The 22,981-nt window shown below is 39.2% G+C and overlaps 1 protein-coding gene and 1 long non-coding RNA gene across 11 annotated transcripts in view; one reads left to right on the top strand and one right to left on the bottom strand.

The window, feature by feature from the left end:
- The window catches only part of LOC133061495 (uncharacterized), a 171,897-nt gene extending 163,578 nt beyond the window's left edge, over positions 1-8,319 (bottom strand). The window contains exon 1 of one of the 3 annotated variants that reach the window (XR_009694001.1): positions 8,185-8,319. This is a non-coding gene — a long non-coding RNA (uncharacterized LOC133061495). Of the gene's footprint in view, positions 1-824; positions 894-8,063 lie in introns of those variants that run through there. The other 2 variants (XR_009693999.1, XR_009694000.1) reach the window with 2 other exon arrangements.
- Positions 8,320-14,297: 5,978 nt separating this feature from the next.
- MEF2C (myocyte enhancer factor 2C) overlaps positions 14,298-22,981 on the top strand; it is a 149,949-nt gene continuing 141,265 nt past the window's right edge. For 3 of the 8 annotated variants that reach the window (XM_061151985.1, XM_061151980.1, XM_061151981.1), the window contains exon 1: positions 14,300-14,556. The gene's annotated coding sequence lies outside the window, so the exon portion shown is untranslated. Of the gene's footprint in view, positions 14,557-22,981 lie in introns of all 8 variants that reach the window. The other 5 variants (XM_061151986.1, XM_061151987.1, XM_061151983.1 and 2 more) reach the window with 3 other exon arrangements.

The raw sequence follows: 22,981 nt of genomic DNA, 5'->3' as shown, positions 1-22,981 counted from the left end.
AAAAATGTAGTTTTCCAAAGCAATGAAAAAAATCTGATTAATAGCCAGCCATGGTAGGGCGTTTTACGGAGTTTATAACTGAAGACAAAAAATCAACAACTGAAAATAAAAAGATGGAGCAGAAAAGATGAAGGAAAGGCAAAAGGAAAGTAAGAAAGGGAAGGAAATTAAAAAGTTGGGAGTATATCTATTGATTGGCTATTTAGCCATTTTTAAAGGGGCCAAAAGGAACACAAAAAACTGTGGAATGTTTGTTACTGCCCCACTTTAAGTAGTGTTAAAATCTTTTACTTAAAATATTTCCTTTCTGAATAAAGTGATCTGATTTGATATAGATGCTCCATATTTACAGGTTTAGCGCTATACAAGCTTGAGAAATATTGAATTTATGTGCCCCACCTCTGCACATAGGAAGAGGCTTTATCAGGGATTTCGCAGAGGAAAGGGCAGAGTGCATTTTCCCCTCCAACCTTATACCTCTCCCCAGCCCTATCAAATTCTTCCTTTCATCCAGGAAGCAACATTGTTCTTAACACAGGGTTCTTATACCTCCTTCAAGATGTTTCTGGAAGAATAATCGCTAATTACAGCTCTGGGAGCTGTTGGAGTGGGAACAAAAGGGAGTGCGCCCAGGGCGAGACCAAGAACGACAGAGGAGGCTGTGGTCGCAGCACACACAGCGCCCGTGTGCAGAGAGGGGACAGAAGAGGCGACCAGAACTGCAGGACCCAGACAGCGCTGGTTTTTTATTTTAAATAGTAAGCAGACAAATTCTCAAGCATCAGGATATTCTGCCGACAGAGAACGTGTTTTTCAATTCCCACCTTTTCGAAAACAGTAGCATTTCTTCCTCAAGTGAGAGCCAGGCTGCCCGCTGACCTGCACCCAGGACACGTCTCTGTCAGCAAACAAACCGGGAGATGTGTTCAGAGTCTCCTCCCCGAAACATCTCCAGACCAACGCGGCAGGGCATCTGTGGAACCTCAGGCATCACAGATACTCCTTTGGATTTTGAACCCTTGTGCAGAAAACTCTGGAAGAGAAGTTCATTGAAAGGAGTAGCAACGCATTGTTACTGCGTCACTGAGGGAGTGGGTTTGGAGTGCCAGCCCCTCTGGCAGAACACAGGCCAGGAGAATCCCGGAGGCTTTTAGGAAAGGAGAGGACCTCGTGGGTCACATCAGGGAGAGCCGTGAGGGGACAGGGGCGCTCAGCAAAGGGCTGTTACTGATTTGAAGCATGGCTACTGGGTGAGTGGAGCATGTCAGAGGGCAGAGGAGGACAGGCTGAAGGGGAGTGGAGGGAAGCAGGGAGACAGAGACAAGCCTCAGCCGCCTCACCTACTGCCTACACCACGCAGAGAGTATTGATCTGAAAGGACTTAAAAATTCAGCTTGAACAGGAAGCATATCTATAATAAATACTTAATAGTATAATAAATACTTATATAAAAATACTTATAAAAATACTTAATAGTATAATACTCTACATATCAATGCCAAGTTTTCTTAAATTGCAGAGTAAGATCATGTCATCAATAAGCAATTTAGAAAATGTCTGATTATTCCGATGTAGCCTTGGTGGTGGTGGTGGTTTAGTTGCTAAGTTGTGTCTGACTCTTGCGACCTAGTGGACTGTAGACCGCCAGGCTCCTCTGTCCGTGGGATTTTCCATTTCCTTCTCCAGGGGATCTTCCCGACCCAGGAATCGAACCCAGGTCTCCTGCATCACAGACAGATTCTTTACTGACTGAGCTATGAGGGAAGCCCGATGTAGCCTTACTCTGGGCAAATGGATATATAATTATTTTCATAAGTCTGCTAAAGTCACATGACTACAAAAAAAAAGTCTTCGAGAAGAATATTACATGGAACACTGATGAGGATAATATAAATTGGTCATCCCAAAATGTAAGACTTCTTGATATAATGTATATAGGTTTCATCAACATATGGTCATAAATATGTCTTATGCATGTGTGCTAAGTCACTTCAGTTGTGTCAAATCCTTTCTGATCCCACGGACTGTAGCCTGTCAGGCTCCTCTGTCCATGGGATTCTCCAGGCAAGAATACTGGAGTGGGTCGCCATGCCCTCCTCCATGGGATCTTTCCCACCCAGACAGAGACTGAATCCCACATCTCTTATGTCTCCTGCATTAGTAAGCAGGTTCTTTATAGCGCCACCTGGGAAGCCCAAATATGTTCTATATTTATTTCAAATATGAAATGCTCTAATATGAAATAAAACTGCTTTGAAACATGGAAGCTGACAGAAAAGAAGTGGTCTTCTAAAATTTTAAGATAACGGACACTGAGATGTTTTTCAGGAATATGGGATAGTCCTTGAAAGTGAACAGTATAATGATAGCTAACATTTATTGAGGATTTTCTATATGCCAAGCACTAAGTGGCTACGGAAATACAGTTTCATGTACTCTTGTCAGCAAAATTCCCTGTTCTCATCCAGGAAGTCCCCATCACTTTCCCCATTTTACAACGAGGACATTTAGAAAATTAAGGTCAGATGGTTATTCAGTGTCTGAGCCTGGATTCTAACCCAGGGTCTCTGATTTACTCTTTCCTGTCTGTTGTACATTCTCCAAAAAGGTATTTCCCATAATGTTCCTACCATGATGCACAACTTTTCATTAGTGAAACTGACTTTTTAAAAAATTATCAGACCTTTCATGAGTGTTACTCACCAAAATGTCTCCTTAAAGGCTATACCACATTTATATAAGGGACACGCTTGAAATTTCCCTTTTGAATCTGCGATTAACGTCAATTTAGGACACCAATATCATATATCAAATAATCTGCTGCTTTATAATCACATCATAGTTTCTATCAAGCACCTTATTCATTACATTTGGTTTGGATTTAGTTTCAGCAACAAATTCATCCTTAATGATAATGATTTGCTAACAATCAGACTGTTAAGACTGCAGAGCAAATTCCTAAGGATATTTCTGTTGAGCCTTCATCACTGAAATAAGCAAATAACCTCCTAAGGCCTCTACCCTGAAGAGGATGACACAGGGTTAGATACACATTTGTAAAATATTTTCTGGTTGGGAAAAAGTGTCGATTATATCACGCCCTGCTCTCATCATCCCTGTAAGTGAGCAAAGGTTTACAAGTATAATGAAGCAGTAAGCACTGTAGCTAAGGACATCTATTGGAAACAAACCAACATAGTTTCACATCCTTTGTCTGGCACTTAGGAGTTATGTGACTTGAGGCAGGTAACATTACCTGTCTAAGCTTTAGTTTTAAACATGTATAAAGTGGGAGAATAGTAGTACCTTCTAAGAGACTGTTATTTAGATAAAAAGTTTATAAAGGAGTTAATTCAGTATTGATCCAACACTGATAAGTAGTGAGTGGCCATTATGTACTGTGAACTTACTTATTTCAACCCACATTTCAAGTGAAAGTTGCTCAGTCGTGTCCGACTCTTCGCGACCCTATGGACTACACAGTCCATGGAATTCTCCAGGCCAGAATACTGGGGTGGGTAGCCTTTCCCTTCTCCAGGAGATCTTCCCAATCAGGGATCAAACCGGGGTCTCCTACGTTGTGGGCAGATTCTTTACCAACTGAGCTATGAGGGAAGCCCCACCCACATTCTAAAAAGACAGGAATATTTTTGTACGTATACTACAAATACATTTGTATTACAAATCTGAATATTATTGATATAGAAATATTTAGTTACAAATTCATTTTGAAAATTTTCAATAAGAAATCAGACCTCTTTGGCTTAGATCTTTGACTCAATGAACTAGTGGTTGTTATTTAGTCACTAAGTCATGTCTGACTCTTTTTGTGACTCTGTAGCCTGTTAAGCTCCTATGTGCATGGGATTTCCCAGGCAAGAATATTGGAGTGGCTTGCCATTTCCTCGTCCAGGGGATCTTCCCGACCCAGGGATTGAACACGTGTCTTGCACTGGCAGGCAGATTCTTTACCACTAAGCCACCAGGGCACTAGTGAGCCCTAATGAACTAGTATACACTGGTAAAAACAAACTGGTTTTAATCACTAACTTAAATTTCAAAGTTTTATTGCTTTTACTTTTAGTTCTCATCATATTCCAAAATAGAGAGACTGCATCCCAAATAATGCAAAATAATTCTCTCTAGTAAACTGAAATATAGATATAATTACGTATCTTTCTATTTTTCAATCTAGTGAGTATTGCAAACATATATATCTATGCATGATCTTGCCTTCTTGAAAAAATACAATTTTATATTGTTTGGTTTGGTTTGAAATTTTACCTTATAAATGAAATAGTTTAGAAATAACTTTGTAAGTTTTCAGCTAAGTAAAAGAGCCATCACTTGGAAAATTATCTAGAGAGAAGAAACAAGGTAATGTGGTAGCTTTATTCTCTCCTTTCAAGAATCTCACCTCTTAACTTGGTGTTCTTAATGAGGACAGCTAACATGAATACCAGATATAAACTGTTTATTAATGATCTTTAGTCTGCTTTTTTCCTGTAGTCTATATTTATACCTATCATGACATCAATAGGAATCACACACATCCCAAGTGGGACTTTATGAAACAAACAAAAAATGCAAAATGCTATGGTTTCTGTTTTTCAAGAAGTGGCAAACAGTCTCCTAGATATAGCTGTAAAGTTGATCATGAGTCCAACAAGGAACTACCTCGAGGAGTTCTTCTGCTTGAACAGAAGGCGCCATTAGACATTCCACGGACTCCTCTTTCCCGGCAGGCCTCCGCCCAGCCCTGCTGCCATAGATGGCCGTCAGACATTTGGAATGACCTCAGGAGATAATCTGAGCAGGCTCTGCCCTGAAGAATTCAAGCTAGTGGGAGACCGAAGATATCAATGTTTTCTTGGCTGACAATAGCATAAAAAGGTCAACCAGGGTGAAAAGAGGATGGACTTGGAGTTTCCAGCGTCTTTTCAACAACCAAACAGCTAACAAGCATAAGGAACCATCTCTCAGGATGCCCGTGGAAGGGATATAAAGCCACCTATAGCCGCTGAGTCAGGAACTTTTAGGATTAAAGAGATCTCTATCTCTTGAAGGCAAAACGCACCAAAAGAGCTCATCCAGAACTAATCCACAGCCTTCTGACAACCTACTTCTCCAACTTTTTCTAGTGCAACTATCTGGTATGGGGGAAAATGAAACCAATGGTGGAGAAGTAGAAATTCTTTGCTGGAGAATGGCTAACTTTTACTGCAGCTGACCACTTTCCTAGCTCTGTGCTTCACACTGAACTTCTTGCTGAATGCTCCTAACAAAGTTTTGAGGGTAGCACTTTCTGTTGCATATTTTATCCATGAGGAAACTAAGGCAAAGGGTAGTTCAGTAAGCTGTGCATAACTATACAGTTCCCATAGGACAGAGCCAGCTAGCTTTTGGTCACATACATTCTCCCTAGCCAGACTAGCCTTTTCGGTAGTCAGCCATGGAGAGGTTGAAGTTTCTAGTACACTGCAAGCACTTGAAGAATTCACAAGATATTCTCTTAGGCTATCAGATTTCAGAAGAATAGGAAGAATGCTTTCTACCATGAAACACATGCAAATGGTAAATTAATAAAAGAATAAGACAACAATTCAAATACACATCAGCTCGGGAGATGATTCAAGCTTTAAAAAACTTTTTTTTTTTTTTAAATTAGCTATTACTCATGAGTACTCATCTGAAATCTTAGGGGTCCTTCAGTTCAGTTCAGTTCAGTTGCTCAGTAGTGTCCAACTCTGTGACCCCATGAACCGCAGCACACCAGGTGCTGTCCATCACCAACTCCCGGAGTCCACCCAAACCCATGTCCATTGAGTCAGTAATGCCATCCAACCATCTCATCCTCTGTCGTCCCCTTCTCCTCCTGCCTTCAATCTTTCCCAACATCAGGGTCTTTTCAAATGAGTCAGCTTAACTTAAAAGCTAATTACCATAAACGGCCAGAATTAACACCAACATTTCACCCTGAAATAACAGAAACATAGGGGATAATCATGGCAAAACCAACCAACCAAAGCATTGAAGTTAGAAAGTTTGTGCTTTGCCTCTAAATCTGTATGATGTTTTGTCTTCCATCTCTCAAATACTGTAATTTGTAATTAAGTTTTGTTCATGTTACAAACACTTCCAGTCAAATGCCATGCTAGTGATGAGTCCAAGACATAATCAATGTACTTGATAATACCCTCATCGAATTTGAGAAAGATTATGCTTTGCTAACAATTCTCACTTTATGTAATACCTTCTTCCCTGACCTTAAGAGTGCTTTTAGCTATTACTTTAAAAAGGTAATTCCATTTCCTCAGAATTTTTAAGTACAACTAAGCACAATGTTATACCAATTAGTCTCTTTAAAAAAGCATTATATGTAATCCATGACACTGCCAATAATACATTTTTAGTTTGAGAGATAGTGTTATTCCCTACTTATTCTCACACACTTTATTAAAAGGAATTTCTTCTTGGAACAATACTTAGAAATATTTTTCTCTTGTAAAAGGGTATTCTTGTCTAAAATCTTCCATCAGGTCACCTTTCTATAGAGTTAATTTGCCTCACCAACTCCAGGCAATGGGCCTGGTCTGGCAGAAAGTGTACGATACCTTGTCAGGTGACCTTATCGTCTTTCCAAATTGATGTCATGATTTGGGGGCACACATCTAACTTCCCTTCTCTGTAAAAAAATTACTGTTAAGTGTTTCCTAAGACCTCTTTCAGCAGGAAGATACTGAAATTCTGACTTTACAACTTTTCACACTAGTGCCAAGAAACACAAATGCCAAGAGTGTCCTAAAATCTGACTTGTGTCATAAACCAGGCTCTTTCTCTTACCAATATTCACTTAAAACTCCACAGCAGCGCATTCTAACAGACCTTTCGGTACTGATGGAAACGGTCAACCTCTGGCTGTCAAGGAAGGTAGCCACTAGTGAGCACCTGAAATGTGACTAGTATATCTGAGGAGCTGATTTTAAATTTTATACAAGTTTAATTAACTGAAAGAACCCCATGCGCCAGGGGCTGCCATATTGGTAGCCGCTTATAGCTTCAAGGGCGTGACAAAATAAACATTCGACACCTTTGATTGAAACACCCAGGCACTCCACCATGACTTTGGAGCACGTATCTTCTCAGAGCTCCACGGACAGATCAAAACACAGCACAATTTCCATTTCATGATGATAATTAGCCAAGCGATCCCCGCACGGTTCTCACGTGCAAACCAGTAAAGAGACAAGAAAGGGGGAAGGACATTTGGGAGATTTTGTGTGTGCGTTTTCTCCCTCGCATCCCATTTCTCCTTGTAGCTAGCTGGTGGCCTTTCTCTAGCCAAGATGCGAACGCATCCACTGAGGCAGCTTCCCTGCTAAAGCCAATGGTTGGTCATTTTTTAAAACGGTCCTTTGGACCCCCGAGAACGTGAGGTTAAAAAAAAAAAAAAAAAATCCAGCTCGGGGACGCCGTCCTTTTCCTGTCTGTGTGCCAGGTGAGAAAGCAGGCGGGGCTGGCGCGGGAACGGGGCGGCGGCCCGGCCGGCGCGCACCACGCGGTCGCTCTCCCCGGCTCACCCGGGGCTGGAGCGCTCGGGCCGCCGGCGCCGCCGACCGCGTGCCAGCGCTTTGTGCACGTGCGTGGGTTGGCTCGCCCGGTGCGGGGCTCAGAGCGCGCCCCGAAAAGTCTGCGGGGCTGCCTCTCGCCCACCCAGGGTAAATATCCTCCAGGTCCCCACCCCAGACCAGCAGGGCAACTCTACTGACGCCGCCACCGCTCCCCCCGCCCCCCGATTGCAAAACCCACCCCACCAGCGTCTGCGTCCTCCTCCATTCCCCGGAGCCCGAAACGCGGCCTCCTCGCCCAGCCACCGGCCCTCTGCCTACCCCGCTCCCAAAGACCACCGCCCCCCGCCCCGAGGCCCGAAGGCCCCGCTGTTAGACGCCACCCGCTGCACGCCCCGCCGAGCTCCCCCTCCGCGCGCCCAGGCCCAGCAGGCCCCCAGAAGGGCCCGAGCCCGCCTCCTCCTCGCCCGGGGCGCTCGCACGTGGCGCACTCACCCCCTGCGAGCTGCCTCCGAGCTCTAGAAACGCTCCCGGGGAGGGACCCCCCCCCCCCCCGCCCCCTCGGCTCCGTCCGCGCAGGGGGGGATCGCGGCTAGGGGGGGAAGTGGAGACCGACCCAGCAAGGAGTGTGTAGGTCGTGAGCGCGGGGTTGGAGGGGAAGACCGGCAATAATTGGCTGGCTTTGCGGCTGCTGCGCCTCTGCTGAACGCCTAGCCGGCGAGGATTCACTTTCCACACAGATCAACCTGAGGGACTGCCTGCAATCAATAACTCCGCGGAGGGAACTGCTGAAACCAGAGGCGTCCCGGGTCTGGGTCTTTAAAACGGGCTCTTGGGTACCGAATCCCAGTCCCCTTCTTGCCATTCCCCAAAGAAGTGGGCACCAAAAACGCAGGGCGGTATTTTTCACCCCCCCATCCCTACCCCCGGTAAAGATCTTTTTAAAATTAAAGAGCACAGGGGTATCTAGAAGAAAAAAAAAAAAAGTTAAAAGGGGAAGTGTGAAAATCCATTCTTTGAATTGAAGGTTTCTGTGATATTTCAAAAAATGGAATAGAATCAATGTTCCGAAGAACATTTAACAATTTTGTAAGTAAAAGGTAAAGTCTATTAAATTTAGCCATGCATATGGATACTTTTTTAATAAACTACACATTCGCAAGCAAATTTGTGATCAAGCCTTATTTGGGCATACTGAGCCAGGAAAAGGAAGAAATGTATCATAATTGTAGTGGCATTTTTAAAAGCCTTAACATATCTCTCAGACATTATTTCATGGAGATTGCATTTCTGTAAGGTGAAAAGGCCCTGGGAGATGTGTATTATGATTCTTACTTAATAGGCTGTAAAAACCAAGCAGAGCTGAAGAAAGGGAATTCGCCAGGTCACCGAGTACTGACTACCAAGTTGAGACTAACTCACTGTGGACTTGAGTCTAAAAGACTAAACTGAAATGACACCTCTCAAATAAAAGTGGTCAAAATTCTTCATTTCTCCTCGACTGTGAAGCAACTTAAAAATCAATCTTAAGGATGTCAACCCAAATCTAGAGGCTTTATAAATCTTAATGACTCTCAACTACAAAAAATCTTGCTAATACAAATGGGAAAATGGTTATTGACCTTCATTGTCCCACAGTTGGGAAGACTAGACCCATTCTGAAGCCAAGGGAAAGGTCATTTGTGTGCTCAAAGTCATTGAAAGCTGGCTTCAGAGACCAGAATACATGAGCACTTGTCTGAGCTCAGTACAGGTAAACACTGGAAGGATTGGGTACTATTGGTAATAGAATTCATTGTGACTAAATTCACATCATTAATCCCAAAGTATTAAAATTGGCCTTCAAGGATATAAAATAAGCCCTCTTAGCAACTTTAGTTGCAACTTCAGCTAACAAAACAAATTTTGTTAGCTTGGAATATGATGGATTTGACTTTTTTCCTTGTAATTCTTCATTAGATATTAAAATAAAGATAAATATTGGATCTTTAAATATGAGATAAAGGATATGATTAAACCTTGGCTTGGAATAACAAATCCTTTTTATATTGCAGATTTTCTCAATCACAAGCAGTCCATATGGTGTATATACCATGCAATGAACTAAAGCCGTACCTAAAGAATTTTTGAAATTTAGCTATTTGGAACTATTTATGTTAAAGGTTATAAGTATTGTCACAATTAATGGTCATTTTAATTATTTTATATTCAATACACATTCATTTGGTTTAAAATTAGAATTAACATTAATGTTTCTTCAGATTAGAAGTTTCAGAAATTAGTTTGAATGTATTTTAACATCAACATTCTTTAACATTTTTTTAAAATTATTTACCTGTACTTTTGCATTTTTAAGGTGCCAAAGAAGAGCTGCAAACTGTGAAGTAACTTCTATGAAGAGATGAAGTGAAGAATGGAAGGCAAATGACTGTATGTGTATGTGGTGAGTGCTTAACATTTGTTATTATCATCCATCACAAAGTTAATTCATAAAGGTGAAACTGCCAAACTCTTTTGTCATTAGGTACTTATATTGTAAACATGTATAAAAGTGATGAGTGTTACATAACCATTATGTGATCTGTTATATAGCAATACCATAGCATTTTGCTTAAAGCTCACATGTCACCTTTCAGGGCATACCTTTACTAGTCTGTTTTACAATGAATCCATTTCAGGGAGGTTATGTATGTCATATCTACTGTAACTATGGAAAAGATATAACATTTTTTATATGCTTGGAATTTCTATCCTACTACTTTTTATATCTGAACTTCTGTGTTAATCATGTTTGTGTTGAAAGTATTCTGGCTGGAGAACAGATACTACACAGTTGAATAATATTGAGGGGTAGATTAATCTATAGACTTTCTTCATTTTAGGGTGGGTTGCTGTGGCAACCACCCACTTTAAGATAATTTTTTAAAGCTCATTTCAAGAGCTACACCCAGCGTAGGCCAAGCTTAAAAGCAGGCGGACCCCAGAGTACAGGTAGACTGCTGATTTAATTTAGGAAATTAATAAGGAATGGAGGGTGGAGTAAGATGGGTCAGGGTCTGGCAACCCTGACCAGAAATTAGAAATGAGTTTTCCCTAGAATTAAATCCTGAGGGTCATGCTTTCTGTACCTTCTGTGGCACTTTATTTAAATATATTGCTAAACAGTTATTTTGGGGGGAAAAAAACTTAATATATATTTACATGTTTAATAAAGCATGATACTTTAACGATACTTACTTAAAAAGGAACATTTGGTGACCGGGAAGAAGGGGAGAGCTGGTTTAAATAGTACCTCAATCCCAGACATCATTTTCTCTTATAGGAAGTATCATCACCTTTTACATAATAGGATAGGCCACTAGCTTCCAATTCACTTAAAGAATATAAGAATTTTCTACTTTCCAATCACAGAATTGGAATAGATTGGATAACTTATTTAATGTGTAAGCAAACTGAAGCCCAGAAAGGACGCACTAATTAGTTAGGCACAAACCTTGAACCAGAGAATCCAGGCCTGTTAACACGTAGGACAGACTCCTCCCTGCACCAGAAAATATCTTGATCCTAGGAAAGTACCATTTGGTGGCAAGAATGAGAATGATTTTGGGAAAAAATTCAGAAGCATTTGAAGATGAACACAAAGCACGCCTTGGATTAACCACTCTGTGGATTACCAGTAAATAATTTTAAATCTCAGATGGCTTTCTTCTATTGTGTATTTCTGCACAACCTCTTCTGTTCCACTTCAACTGTAAAGGCTCATGGGAAGGAAACTCATGCTAATATTAACTTAGGTCACACATAATTAAGAAGCTAAATCTGCTGAGGGGAATATTCTATATTTTAAAAGGCCGATTGTGGTCTTATTTTCCAGATCTTAATTTCAAATAAGATCAATCCAGATCTTATTTTCAAATTATCCATAATGTGGGGTTATACCTACTTTTGAATGCTTGTATTATTGTTGATAGTTTTGGGTTTGTTACAATGTTTGTTATTAAATAATTCTTTAAAGTGTTAAAAGGTAAAAATAATTTCTTTTTTAAGGAAAATAATCTAAAACTAAAGTGTACAGTGGTAAAAGTCATCTATTGCCTATGTCTATTTGATCCTGTAAAATAAGCTGTTACACTTCATTACATTAATTTCAGACATCATGGCAATAAATAAATGTTCCCACAAATAATTTGTTTTGTCAGGACATTTGTGAATCTGGAAAAATTAATTTCCTTTTACCACTGTATGTAGGCATTCCTTAATACTCAAAAATGTCAATGCACCTTTACATTTTTGGATTTTTTTAGAAGTTGTACCTTACATTAAAACCTGATATAGATTATCTCTGCCATATTATTAAATTCATGGTAGTAACAGACTCGCCAGATGAAAAACAAATAGGCCAACAAATATATTGTAGGTATTAATCTGCAAGAAATAATAGTACTTCAGGTGGTTTTTGCTTTGTGACGGTTTGCCATGCTCTCCTATAATAATAGCAAAAGATTCATCTTATCTGGGCTGATAGTCATAATGGGGATGAGCTAGTTGTACTTGCCTGTAAGATCAACCTTCCCCTTTCAAGTGAAGCCTTAGGGCAGACACCTAAATATTGAACCCACTCTTCTGAGAAAAGCTACTCAGATCAAATAGCCCTACAATGAAGCAGGAGGCTTTCCGATTCACACTGCCCTCATGTATTAAAATAGACTAGAGGCAGGGTGCAGAACTTAAGGGGAAATGCATCTAGTCATTGGGTTAAACACACGGTGCTGAAAGGAATTTTTTTTTAAGTGAGGAAATATCTTTAATTAGCTAGATATTTCAGTATACTGTTATTGTGTACTCTTGTACATCCACATTTTAATTTCCCCAATGTATTTTCCCTTCTTTTCACGATATTAAAAATTTTTAATTTGGTTTAAACATTTTATATAGTACATAGTTCTACTGGCATGTAATCTGATCTTTTCAGGGTTTGTGGACTAGTTGGTATATTTTATCTTTGGCTTTATTGGGCGTGGTGTAATTGGCCAGGGAGAGGAGGTGCTCAATTCTAGTAACCTTTACTAAATTTTGAATATTAACCCTTTTTTTTTTTTTTGATAAGGAAAAGTATTTGCTGTGCTTAAACCTTAGCACGAGTATCTTCCTTATCAGTCTCTATTGCTGCTTCCTGTGCAGCTGAAACTCTTCAGGATAAGTGAAGTCATCAGCTATCGGATAGGGAAGCCTAATGCATTTGGGAAGTTGGTTTGGTTTACATGTTAATGCCTTGGAGAAAATCCCGTCTAAGGTGTGGAAGAGAGATTGTGGGAGGAGGGGGGGCGGGGAACCTCCGGGGAAGCTGCCGCCTCGGTAAATATTTCCAACCTGATTAGAAAGTTCATGGCCCCGAGATGAAGTCGAGATTTCAAATACCGGTCATGCGTTTATCATTTTGTACATTACTACCAGTTGAGAAGCGTTTCGGCTCGCTTTCTAGCCCTCCAACCTCTCGGGGCCGAAACCCCGCGTATTCAGGGCGTGGAGGAAAATCGCGCGCTGGAATCAAGTGGTGCAGGCATCCTGGATCGGAGCTTTTTACGCGTGAGTCACGGAGGAGCGCTCAGACCAGTGGAAGAATGAAGTGGTTAACGCGGCTCCAAACGGGGAGGGGGGCGGGGAAGTCACAAGAGCAACTATTAGGGTCGCGCTCCTATTGGTCAGAGGAAGGATCCCGACTTTAGAAGGACTTTCCCGCTGGCTGGCTCGCCGCGTCCCCCGGGGAAGCGAGCGCGCCGCAGCCGGAGACTCTGCTCTCCGAGCGTCCTCGGCGGCGCCGGGAGAGAGCCAGAGCCGGGAGCCACCGCTCGCGCTGTCGTCTTCAGCTGGAGCAATAAAGGATTGTCATTAGGTTTGCGTATGGCATGTGCCATTACCCCACCGTAAAACTAAAATTAGCAAAATGTCAGGAATGGAAAGATTGATTCACCCAAGATGCAATTATCATTTAAAAGTGCTTGATTGAGGTACTGATGTTCAGTGATTTATTCTGCATACCATATACATAATTAAAGTAGTGTAGTGGAGTAATTTATCAATCTAGTTGAGACTGGAGGGGTGAGGAGGGAACTGCTGGATGTTTGTTTTATTAAAAAAAAAAAAAAAAATTGCTCCGAGGTCTGGTCCCGCCCCCCTTTTGCAAGAGTGAAACTGATGATTTCTCCAGCTCGCGAGGCGAGAGAGGGAGTCAACGGTTTGGGATTGTGAGGGAGGGAGAGGGGGAAAAAAGGCAGCGCGCGCAAAGGCAAGGGCAAAATAAAATAAAGGAAAAGAAGGCAAGAGGCGCTTCATGGGATGGGCCTCTTAGAACCCCAAGCCGTGCGCTCCTTTTTCCCTGCCACCCCCGCCTCCCCTCCCAATATCCTTCCACTCCCCCCGCCCCTCGCCTTTTTGACGCGATGTTTCAAAGGCTGTGAGCGGACTCTCCTTTTCCCATTCGTCTTCTGTCACTTCCTTCCTGGACGCAGTTTTCTGGACGAGTCTGGTTACTTTTAATCCGGCGGGCCGCCGAGAGCCACTTTCTCCTTCTCCTCCTCCCCTTCCTCCTCCCTCCTCCTCCTCCCCACCTCGCTGCAGCGAGCGGCCTCGGCGCGCGCGCGCGCGAATGCGCGGTCCCGCGCGCGCCTCCCCCCGCGCGCGCTCCTCCCGCGCGCGCGCGCGCACACACACATCGTTTCTCCAGCTCTGCTCGCTCTCCTCGCAGTCAGACACTTGAGCACACGCGTACACCCAGACATCTTCGGGCTGCTATTGGATTGACTTTGAAGGTTCTGTGTGGGTCGCCGTCACTGCATGTTTGAATCAGGTGGAGAAGCACTTCAAGGCTGGACGAAGTAAAGATTACTGTTGTGTTTTTTGTTTTTTTGTTTTTTTCTCTCTCTCTTTCTCTCTCTCTTAAGAAAAAGGAAAATATCCCAAGGACTAATCTGATCGGTTCTTCCTTCATGTAAGTACCTCTGACATTTCTCCAGGAAATAGAAATAGCCGGGGTATTGTCTCTGAAATCTACATCAGTATATTCCACGGCACTGGGTCTACCGCTGTGCCTTTTTGAAGGTTGAAGTTGAGGCTTGTTGTGCATTCTTTTTTCTTAGGTTCCATGATTTTCTTGTGTATGGCTAAAAGTAACTTTTTAGATAGTCCTATCTGTTTGCTATCAGTTACTGAAATCACTCCTGACTTGTTCTTGTCACATTGGTGTGTTTAAAGTTTCATGAAGTTAGTGCACGTCATTAGCATGTTTGCTATGGTGGAGCATGTGGAGCCTGGTGGACTTTAGTATTTCACAGAATGCTCTGTGACCTTGAAGTACATGCCTTAAGATTTAGCCAGCAGTTCACCGTGGAAAGATGCTCCTGTGAGTCCCACCAGAGGCTCTGATTTGCTTTGGGTTATGCTTCTGAGCCACTAAATCTTGGGATTAGTTTGAGCTAAAGCATGGCTGTCTGTCAGAGTATACCTTTGTGCATCTCCTTCCATTACCAAAGTGCTGGCTTGATGAGGGCTAATGTGGACAAAATGTGATACACTGGCCATGGTAGTCTACACATTTCACAGTTCTTGTTGGTACTTCAGTATATATCACTGCTCTTTAGGTCAAGTCAGATACATAGCTGTTTAAAAACAAATAAGGTTAAGTCACTGAAATTGCCATCTGTTTGGACTTTGGCTGAAAGTTACCAAACTCAGTGATAAAGTTTGGCACAAAGGAAGTATATACAGATGTGGCACATTGTTTGTTGTGTTATTAAATATTATGCAAGTATTTAAATTTAACAGCAGTATTATGTCCTTCCCAGAATATGGCTAGCTATTCTTAAAGGAAATTGTATGTCTGAAACATGTCTGACTGTTCTAGGTCCAGTAGTTACCATTTTGGGGAAAAGCCCTTTTTCTTCACATTTTAGGAATGTGTGTCTTTTGTATAAAATTCCTTTATATGTAAATGCTGACAGTATAATAAGTAGAATCAGGCTTTCTGCCAGTTCTCTAACCAGTCCTCAGTGGAGAATTGCTTTGACACAAAGTGCATTTTACTATTGTGAATCTGATTCTAACTGTAATAGTAACTGTCTTGTGAAATGGTTAGTGACTGCATGTATTTTCTAAGTGCTATGAAAGGAACTCTAGCCACCTCATTATACCAGTCAAAAAGAGTGACCAGCCTCTTTTTCACTGGCACCTTGCAATAGAATTGTGGTTGCAAAGTAAAGATGTTTATATAGAATATAATAACTCTGATCTCTAGGGACTTGGTAAGACATGGAAATGTGACCACCTGTGAACCCCATTTAACCTATGTATTGCATACTAATTTTAGCTTTAAAGAGATTTACAATCTCCAATTTGAAACTAAAACATTTAATTTATAAAATAATATCAGTTTTGGCCAGTCTTTGAGAACATTCAGTATGTACCAATATGGCACAGGCAGTTTCGGTTGAATATCGTGCAGTTAATAAACCATATTATTGTCTTCCAGTGTATGCATGAAATTATTTATCAAAATAAAGAGATAGTTCTAAAGCAAGTAGATTCAGAACTGGACAGATAAAATGAGATGTACCTATCTAATGTCTTATCTCAAGAGGGAAAACAAATCTCTAAAACCAAGTATCTCATTCTATTTGTAGGAAAGTATATTTGGCTATGTATTAGACTTTCTAACTCAATCCTAAAAGTTTTCATCAAAACATACTTTAAACTCAGTGTTTGTTTAGAATATGGTCCCCTAGCCAACTTAAGGAGACAATAGTTGGCAGTTATCTTTCCTTAGGATTTTACTAAACTTTATAAAAATCTCCTGTTTTTTACTAATGTAATTCACGCAGCTTTGGAGTATTTGTGGCATATTTTCCAGACTTCTTACTAAAGACAGTTTTTTTATCTCATTCGTTAATTTCATTCTGATTGCTGTAGAATATAGTGAAAGACAATATTAAAGATGTAACTTTTTTAAAATTTTAATTTGTTTCTCAGTTTTTAATAACAAATGAGCACTTTATTATAATAAGTCAATTTTTGAGCTTTCCGGAGCTGTTCATACTTTAAAAGTATGCAATCATATATGTGAACTCTTCAGAACAAAAACATGTTAACATTAAATACATGAAATTTAAATAACAAGGACTTTACTGTACCTTGCCTCTTTTCTTCTTTGTAAACATATTCAGTTTTCAAAATCTAGGGGAAATGGTCCATTCCAATAGGCAGAGGGACTATCTAATGATTCAAAATTGAATCCTGGAAAAGCATCATGTTTTATATTTTTCAGATGTCTATGAGTTTCTTCCTTGGCCCTCACTTTACCAGATCAATAAACTGCATAACTCTACAACCATATCTTTTCAATGAATGATTTATTGTATTTAAACTTCTTTTATAAAACAACTGAGTTAAATAACTCCTTGGCATTTGTTAACATTATATTTCAAAACTTTCTTCTGTTTATTGTAGTATATTTTGTGGTTTTATTTCCCAACTCCACATGCGGTATATTTTGAGTGTATGAAATCTCAGAAAGTGACAAAAATGGGGAAATATCTGTGCAGCGACACTTGTACTTCATAACAACAAAAAAAAAGAGTTATTAAATAGAGAACCCTGGCTTCAGAGACATGATTCAGAATAACATGGAAGAATTTCATATGCAATTAAGGATCACAGAGAGGACTTTAAAGAGACTATTAATAAAGTTCTACTTTTTTTTTTCCCAAAGCACATCCTCTGAGAAAACACCACGCAAATTAATATCTAAAACTTATAAAAATGCACATATTCATTTTATGAATACAGTGATTGCCTGGACACAATGAAAAGATTTAATCACTGGAGCTCAGTCTGTGCTGCATGTGGAAGGGTAGGTGATTAAGATCCCGTCCTCAGCACTGTACCTTAATCTCATGGGCGCGTGGACTGCCCTGCACTCAGTAAAGCCTGACTGTTCACCGAGATCTGTCATCTTTAGGAAATCAAACCAGATTACAGAGGCGATTCACAAAACCAGGAGCGACAACAGAGTCTGTGCACCTTACAAAAGGCGGATTACGCAGTTCACATGTTATTTTGATAGGTCAAAGATAAAAGCTGATTGTTGAGGAATGGCAAGACACTCCAATTTCAAATGATTGTTAGATAAGTATACCACGACCCTGTTGCTTTATCATTATGAAGAGCCATTCAAACAGTAGAAAACTCAGTTTTCAAATGTCAGGCTTTCAGTAGTGAAATAAGGAAAAACATGTACTTTATATATACATCCTCATTGCTTTCATTTTAAGTTCCATCACTTCTTTTGGAACAGACTGCAAATTCTGGATGCTTATGTGAAGCAATTATTACTGTAAGGTTTAATTTCAGTAGACATTTTCTGAGGCATTGTAGAGAGCACAAAACAGAATTTGCCAGAAATAAAGCATACACTCATGGTATTGAGTAACCGAGCAGAAAATGCATGGTAGTCAATAGCCATTATGTTATTCTGTTACCAGATATATTCTTCACAAAAATGTGAAATTACATAGTTAATGAATATATATATTTGAAATAGATCTTGATAGGTGCTTCTTGGTCAAAGTATACCTATTTCATGAATGTTTTATAAAGGTCATTCTTTACAACAAAATGCGATGTTTTCAGAGTTTATTTCAGAGAAAAAGTTTTGGTTTACATAATAACATTTTGAAAACCCCTACTTTTTATGCATCCAACTCTACAGTAATTTCTTGCTTCTTTAAAAATTGAAGTCCTTTTTTACCCAACTGATGCCTCCTAGTGTTTCACACAATAAAACACTAATGAGTCACCCATAAATGTAAACATTGCATTTTCATTGCCTACATCTTCTGTGATAACATAAAATTAATATTTATGTGTTTAATTTTCTGTGCATTGTTATAATAAGATAGGAAATTCCAGTGAATGAGATGTTTCATCTGAATGGATTTGTGGTACACACTTGCAGGTTTCCTTTGACCATAACAATATCTTACTAAGTTTTAATAAGTTTATTACCATCAGCTCCAGTTTATATACTCACTGTTTATATTTACTCTTATTCCAAGTGATAAAACATAGGCAGAGTAGCAGAGCTTCCATTTTGTAGGCCTGAAAATTATATAGCTGAGTTCATCAGCAAATGCCTGATGAACAAATTGTGAAGGGGCTCACCATTTAAACATTGGAATATCTTTAAAAAGATATAAAATTTTTCTCATTCGGTGTCTTTATACTTGCAAATTTCTGTGTAAAAGTGGAATTAGAAAAGAGGGTTTTGGAAAATATAAAGTAAAGATAAAAGTATAGAATACCTACAAATATGAAGTATATCACATGAGAAAATAAAAATAGAAATAACTTGCTCTGGGAACATTGGCTTCTACATAATAGAAGGAAAACTTGTTAGAGGACAATTTTCAAGACCAGAAAATTGTCAAACACACAAGCTGGAGGATACCAACTTTGGTATGAGTTTTCTGTCTTGAGGAGAGTGAGCGTAGACTTTCAATATTCATGCACTTACGTGATTTCAGACAACTTTCTGATTCCACTTATGAAGGATAGATATTTCAGTTTCTGGATATTTATTCCTTAAAGAATTTATGAAGGGGAGGAAGCATTCTTCTAATGGGTCTTAAGTTCAAAGGCTGCACTCAGAAACCTGTAACATTTATGGACCTCCTCCTGAGGTGTCATACCCACACAGGTGCACAAAAACACTCACAGATTTCTTCCATTAACACTTACAAGTGTTCTGAGCGTCCAAACATAGACATTAGGCAGAGGCTGAACATAGTTCATTTCTGTTACCTCTGTATACATCATTTAGCTGTCCCAAAACACACGCGTTTTAACAATATTTGACTCTCATTTAAGATTTTCTAGTTTGGTCAGTATTACAGTGCTATTCCAATTCTTTGCATATTGGACACATTTCAAAGAATGTTAGGGGGTGTGTTCCTTTCGTTCAAGGAAGCAAACATGTAGAAAGGGGTGGACCTTTCCCACAAGAGCCACATTTCTTCCCTTGGAGAATTGAAGCAAGTATGTAAGTGAATAACAGCATGAGAAAGAAAATAATTTCTAATCATTTGCTATAGTTAGCGAGCAAAGGAAACTGACAGGTTTTTCTTAAAAGCAATTCTTGTTGATAACCTCTCTCACACTGAAAAAAAGTCTGTGCTGAAAAATAGTTTATGAAAATTTTGTTCTCTTGGTATTAACTTCTATAAAGCCCACTGGAATTAATTTTGCTTAAAACAAGATCTCAGTAGTAACTGTTTTACAGATGTGTTGAGGCATAAAGAAATAAAGAGAGCTAAAAGCACCCATTCGCGGCCTCTCTTAAGAGTAAGTAGATAGCATCAATAGTTTTTGTCTGTGCAAGAAAAATAATTATGGAAAATTCTGTAACAAAGAATATCATTATAAAAAAGAAGATTATCCAATATAGTATTATCTAACATTTCTTTGGAATTATTTTAACATTAACTATAAAAAGGAAAGTCATATTCCTACTAAGTATGGAAATTATATGATACCTGTTATATAAATATTTGGGTGTGAGGTGGTAATATGAGTAGCATTCATTTGTCCTCACCATAAAGCATTCTTGTACATTGTCATTATATTGCTTCAGTTAACTCTCTGTATTTATTTTTTAAATATAGCCAGCTGTAAACAAAGTTTAAAGTATACATGAAGATCGTCTTCTGAGGACATTAGAAAGGAAATCAGTGATCTTACAAGCGATAGAAACAGTAAACCTATTACAGGCAGATTTCTGCAGGAATCATTACTCTTTAATAATGCAGATGTTATAGAGACTTTATTAATTCTTAATGCTGTCAGTTTGAAATGAATGGAACAGTGTTGTTCATCCTGCAAGTGGTTGCGATTCATGTGGAATGACAATGCAAATCTTCTAGTAATGATTTAAGTAAAGTACCTTGAACTTGTTTCTAGAGACTGGAGGTGCTGATCTCTGAAGCAGTCCCTGGTGAGAACCTGCTTTTTCCAAAAGGCTAGCCTGAGTGTGATCTGGTTTTCCTCTTGTATCTTGTTGTCATAGATAAGATGCACATGAAGAATTCATATAAATTGTTCTGAGATACCATGGACCTCTAGCATATTGGATATAAAAAGCGATAGATAATGATCTTGATAGAATGTGAAGTGTTTTTTTAAAAACAGCTAACAACTATCCCTCTCGCTTTTTTACACGTCTGTGATTCTTTCAGCAAGTTAGAATGATAGCACAAGAATGCATCTTTCCTGGAACCCTGAATATAGGCAGCTTTGGCTTTAGGTATGCTTATTTATTTGCAAAATTAGGAAATAGATTCACGAGTGTAAATAAGTGGGGACAGATAAGGAAATTAGTCTCCTACTTAATAGAGTAAACATGACTTTTTTTAACCTTCTAATTAATTGTTGACCATGCGTGAGGTATACAACCAAGACTTATTATGGAAGGCTGGTATTATTGCTTAATGTAACATGAGGGATTGGGGTTTCTTTAAAGTAATTTTTGAAGATGTGATTATTTAGCAGAAATATTCACTGGAGCATTTTATTTTTAGAAATCATGGTCACACAAGGAAACCTTTATAGAACCGACTACCTAATTGCACTCAAAAATCTCTTTAATGAATGAACACACGCACACACAGGAGGACACACATTTTAAGAATATAACGGCCCTATATTTTTCAGCTTTCTAGCCACTTCTTTATATATGAACAGAACGTACGTGTCTAAGCAGATGTTTTAAGTTATGTCCTTCATGTAGGTGAGTCTGTAAATGTACCATTTAACTTAAATGGCTTTGTGGGAAGGTAGTTTGAGGAGTTTAAAAAGGGAGGAAAAAAAAAAAAAAACACCTCTCCAGTTACTATAGTTTCAGCTCTTTTCTTTTTAAAAACAGTAATTACACTCAGGATAAAGAAAGAAAAATAAACTCTTTTAATTCTTTGTAACATCCACAGTTTCTGAGGTAGAGTTCTGGTGTATTTTTATTTCTGAATATGCAGGGCAGGTACTGGCAACAGACCTACAAAATGAAAACTTCCTGGCTGCAGACCAGACACACAGCACACAGTGCCCCATCTTAAACTTCCCCTCTCTTGTCTCCGAGTGATTTCAGCCCCAAGCAATATCCTTTTTTCCCCTTGCGTAGGCTAAGGACCAGAGGGCCTTCTTCCTGGGCACTCGCTCTGGGAAAGGAAAAGCAGAACGTTTCCCTTCTTTAACTTGAAAACTCTGCCTCTTAAATCACTGAGACATTAACTGCAAAGTGAATTCAGCATGTTTCTTTTTGCTTCCCCTAGAGCAGTTTAGAATGCCTAAAACAATAGGTGTAAGATAGAAAATGAGCCCTCTTCCCCACCCTCCCACCCTCCAGCACACACAGGCCCAATCAGATGTCTGTATTTTTTTTGTTTTGCTGAGAAAAATATAATGATATCTTTTCAATGAAGCTTGTGCATTATATTCCAGATATGTTAGGTCATTTTGTGATGCAAATTAACATTGAGTGGTTTTTGTACTTATCTTGGGGAAATAGCAATGTTCTACCACAATATGTGGCACTTCAGTCGCTTTTATTGATAAACACTCACACTTTTAATGATTACGAGGTCAAAATACAAAGAGAAAATACGGGCTTTAGTTTTCAGATTTGGTTTATGTTCTTTATTTGAAAGGTGCGTTGTGGGTAGTGTATTTATTACCATGCAAAATACATCACTTTCTAAATACCTGCGTTAATATTCTTTGCATTTGAAATTGTAGTGTGAAAGCTCATACTTCTTGTAAAATATAGTAAAAAAAAAAATTGCTAAAACTATTCTTTAATTACCAGTTACAGTTTCAACCATTAGCAATGTGATTTTTAAAAATCCTATTAAAAAATAATTTCTAGCTGCCATGGCTCCTTTCAATCTGTAGTAGAATTCTGATTTGTATGGAGTCAAATTATTGCCAGCACACCTTTGTAAAACTGGCCTTCTCTTGTAGAAGTGCATTAAGTGAAAGCCTTAAGTAGAAAGTATTACTATGTAATAAATATTTGTTCCAACTTTATTTTTAAACTAGATTATTGATTTCACAGTATACAAATAACATATTCATGTTAGTTTATTCATTAACCCACTAAACCAGTTATTAATTGCCTGTATAAAATTTACCACATCAGACCAACAGTTAAACATAATTTTATTTCTCCTTAAACTAAAAACAGATAAGAAAGATAATTTTAATTATGTTTGAATATTAAGCAACTATTTTCTGAGTATGCAAATATTTCCTAATAAAGTGTTAAGAAATTAACACAACATGGACTTTAAAAGGAGACTTGTTAGAGTATGATCACA

Source organism: Dama dama, chromosome 9 (genome assembly GCF_033118175.1).
Source record: "Dama dama isolate Ldn47 chromosome 9, ASM3311817v1, whole genome shotgun sequence".
Taxonomy (NCBI): domain Eukaryota; kingdom Metazoa; phylum Chordata; class Mammalia; order Artiodactyla; family Cervidae; genus Dama; species Dama dama.
This window is presented reverse-complemented; position numbering and strand designations above follow the sequence as displayed.